Source organism: Oncorhynchus keta, chromosome 19 (genome assembly GCF_023373465.1).
Source record: "Oncorhynchus keta strain PuntledgeMale-10-30-2019 chromosome 19, Oket_V2, whole genome shotgun sequence".
Classification (NCBI taxonomy): Eukaryota; Metazoa; Chordata; class Actinopteri; order Salmoniformes; family Salmonidae; genus Oncorhynchus; species Oncorhynchus keta.
The window spans coordinates 57699116-57703552 of NC_068439.1; the positions used below are offsets into that span (position 1 = coordinate 57699116).

General features: G+C 43.9%; 1 pseudogene; it reads left to right on the plus strand.

Annotated features, from left to right (window-relative positions):
- The first annotated feature begins 1181 nt into the window (after positions 1-1181).
- Positions 1182-3171, plus strand: LOC118397861 (protein BTG3-like; annotated as a pseudogene).
- Positions 3172-4437: the final 1266 nt, after the last annotated feature.

Consider the following 4437-nt stretch of genomic DNA (forward strand, 5'->3'; position numbering starts at 1 on the left):
AAAGTGCTGAACAAATAGTTATATTGACTAGGTCTTCCTAGCTAGCTCATAATTGTCTTAATCAAAATTACGGATTGCCTCTTATCCACTCGTCGTCTCCTTATGCCATAGTTTGTACATCCCAATTGTCAGTAGAAACCACATTTGTTTAAGCAAGTCAGCCATAGCTATGTTTTTTTAAAGGCAGTAAAGGAGGCTGAATGAACTGTGTCGCTGCCAGACAAGGCTCCGCTGATAGCCAGGTGTAGCAGTGGTAAGGATTCACTACATGGTCCTGAAAAGAAAGCTCTGCAGTTGGGAGAGATTTATGTTGGCCTTAACAGTTTGTGGGCACATTTTGTCACCGTTATAGTGCAATTAATGTATTGTTTCAGTTTGTGTTGTGTAGTGGCTTTGCTTGCATACATCAACATGTATTTTTTTGAGTTTGCCCCTGTTACGAATCCCTTTTGGCCCGACAGTCTAGGGGGGATGGTAATGAGACCCGTAACATAACTCATGCAAATTATTATTGTGACAAAGTAAAAGTGTGAACGAAATAACCACGACAACAGAAATCTACCGTCAAACTCTAGGTTTATTTATAAACACACGGTAATGGGGGGGGGGAGCAGGAAAAGGGGCTGAGCTGGACCCAAGGAAATAAACAATAAGTATACAAAAACACACCCCTAAGCTAGACTAGCCTACTTTAACAACAGCTAACTAACTAACCAAAAATACAGTGGGTGGTCCGCCCAGTTCTAACTAGTGTATTTAAAAGTTCACCTACGGGTAGTGTATGCCCATGGGCGACTTGCCTTGGTTTCCCCCTTTTCCCACCAGCAACAAACAAATACCATAACCAAAAATAATACTCACAGGTGATGACAAAGTGCTATGAAGTGCTTTAAACAAAAGAGAGGTTAAGACACAAAGCGAGAGTGAAACACAGAGACCTACAGACATGGCATTTACAGAGATTGAGCTGAGCTGAGCTGCGCTCCAGAACAAACAAATGATGGGGTTTTTAAACCATGGGGAAGGAACTGTGATAGGTCAGGAAATAGGAGGAGGTGTGTCTTCTGATTGATGATTGATTGGGGAGTGATGATTTTCACCTGTGAGGGGAGAAGGAGAGAAAAGAAACACACACACAGGATACACACAGACACAGGATAACTGTATCCGTAACAGCCCCATCAAGATTTTCATGCTAAAATCGGCAATGTCCATACTGTGAAATATTTTAAATAGGCTACCTACCGGTCTATTTACCTTCGATTATGCTTGGCTATTGAATGAGCGATGTTAGGCTAATATTTTTTGTGTAGCGGGAATGAACCAGTCATGTCAGAAAAGGAGAGACATATGATTACGTAGTAATTACGATTTCAACCTATATAATTAAAGTAAACTAAAATCTATTAGACTACATGTGACTATGAGATCTCCTTACCAACGTCAAATGCATCAGTTTTTTCATTAGGCCTACATTTTATTATTTTTATTAGCCCACCATTATTAGAATTCCTGTGCATCAAACACTTCCATCCCCCAAAATAACAATATTTGCTTGCAATAGAATTGATCAACCACTAGAAGTTGTGCCGTACGCATGGTCTGAGTTGTACGCCTAGATACGCACACTTTCCGTCAAGTTCAGAATTATAAATATCAATCATTGAGGAAGAACTGGAGCATGCAAGATTTAGAGCCTTTTTTGTGGGCACGCACGTTTCATATATGAGGCCCCTACATTTTGACGATTCCACGCCAGGACAGCCCAAAAATATTTAGGTTATCTCAGATTGTTCTGCCAATTCTCACATAGGAACTTAATTGGAAATAAGGATGTTTGACATGCTTTCTACATTTGTATCACTTTTTTATATTATCATGATGAAAGTTGCCATTTTAGGTCCTTTTTAGACCTATACATGCTTCCTGTAAAACACTATAATCCATGAACTGTACATGATACTCCTTGTGTAATCCAGTGTGTTCTGAAATATGGAGTATGATTGCAGCAGTGGTGTTTTTCCTGAAGAGACTGATAAAAAAGGTGAAAAAGTTGGAGACCCAGAAAGTAAACATGTTGGCCTCCCGGGTGGCACAGTGGTCTAAGGCATTGCATCACAGTGCTAGCTGTTCCACCAGAGACTCTGGGTTGGAGCCCAGGCTCTGTCGCAGCCGGCCGCGACCGGGAGGTCCATGGGGCGACGCACAATTGGCCTAGCGTCGTCCGGGTTAGGAAGGGTTTGGCCAGTAGGGATATCCTTGTGTCATCACGCACTAGCCACTCATTGGTGCGGCTGGCTTCCGGGTTGGATGCGCACTGTGTTAAGAAGCAGTGCGGCTTGGTTGGGTTGTGTTTCGGATGACGCATGGCTCTCGACCTTCGTCTCTCCCGAGCCCCTGTACGGGAGTTGTAGCAATGAGACAAGACAGTAACTACTAATAACTGGATACCACGAAATTGGGGAGAAAAAGGGGGTAAAATAAATAATAAAACAAAGAAAGTGGACATGTTTGTGGAGTGGTTGACTGTTGTGGAGAAGTTCAGGGGGCCTTGGTACCCTGACAACCCCAGCAAAGGACAGGAGGATCCAGAGCTGCTGCAGGCCTGTCAGGAGAGTGGGTTTCAGTACAAGGACCATGGCCTGCCCAGAAAACTCACTCTGTGGTTGGACCCAGGGGAGGTGTGCTGCCGGTATGGAGAGAAGAACCATGCTTTCACGGTAGCCAGTTTCTTTGGTGATGAGGATGTGACAAAGAAGGTGAACAGCGCAGTGGAGGGTGACTTCTCACTACCACTCTGGTTCAGGGAAACCTGTCCTCCCCGTACCTTCCCCCAAAATTACCACGCATACCAGGTGATCTACCCAGCTGCTCCTTTGTGGCGTCCTCCAGTGCCCAAGCGGCCCTCCACATCCTCCTCACTATGTCTTCAGACAACAAGGCAGACCCACCCAGCCCTTCAGACACAACGGCTGGGCTCTGCCTGGCCAGATAGGGGGCACAGATACGAGTGTGTTACTCCAGGCCTCCAGACCACTGTAGCAAGTGTTGACTTTATTAGAATTAGCATGTTCAAGGTGCCCAGGTTCCCTGAGCTGTTGAGGGTAGCCACTAGAGCAAAAAATAGTTCATGGGCGGCATGTAGCCTAGCGGTTAAGAGTGACATACTCCATATGTTAGAGCACAATATAAGGAGTAAAAAGCATGCCCCCCCCCCCCCAATTAAGTTTCTATGTGAGAATTGCCAGAACAATCTGAGGTACCAAAAATATTTTCAGGCTGTCATGGCATGGAATCGCCTATTTGTTGGTTGCTCTCAATAAAGTTTTTTTCTGATAACCATTCAAAAGAGCCTATTGGCATGGAGTTGGCGTCTTATTATAGATTTGGAGACAAGTTATCCATCCGTTGGATTTTTTCTTTGCTTCCCGAACCATCTTCCTCATTGTGCTTGGGAACAAGATACACTTGTGTCCAATACCAGAAAAGTTTACCACTGTTAAAATGCTTAATTGTTTCCCTAATGTCGAGGTTCCATCTACGATTTACCCCAATATTTTACCCAGAAGGCTCAGAATTTTCTGTTTCCATCTACACGAGCCAGCACCATGTCTCACTGGGACATGGTTCCGGCAGACATGCTCTGACTTGGGGCCAATTCCAGGCCACTGGTACTTTTCAGCTGGCATTTACATGACAAGGGCTAACTGTGAACTTTAATACCTCACAAAGCAACTGTTTTGATGATGCAGAGATTGTCAATTCTGATCCCCCAAATGGGGGGGGGGAATGTCTACAAAAAGTGCTGTAATTTCTAAACGGTTCAATGAAAATTATGAAAATACCCTCAAATTAAAGCTGACAGTCTGCACTTTAACCTCATAGGCATTGTATAATTTCAAATCCAAAGTGCTGGAGTAGAGAGGCAAAACCACTGTCCCAATAGTTTTGGAGCTCACTGTAGCTATCACACACAGAATTACCCACCCACGCAGACACACACTACCAAAAATGGGCAAAGAGGAACTTGCAGCAGAAAAACAACTGTGCAACACCTGGCCTGACATGTCCTCACAATCAAAGTGCCAGGAGTGGAGAACCTGCATGCCCAAACACACCCACACAGATTAATACTTTTGAATGCTTTGAATTTGTTTTTATCCAGAGTGAAGCATTACTATATGATTAGAAAGGAGCCAAAAATATTTCTGACGTCATGAAGATGCCTTGACTCGTGTGTCAAATAATTAGGCTATGGGGTGAAGTTTCCCCTATGCACAGACCTGGGCACACATCAAGTAAGTGCAGTCCAGTGGCAATAAGATGGAAAAATGTGCATTCTAGATCTGAAAAGTGATCATTCTCAAATCATTCAGGTGTGTCAACATGTCAACCTTGAAAGACTTACGGTCTCATGACTGGTGGAATTCAATCGAA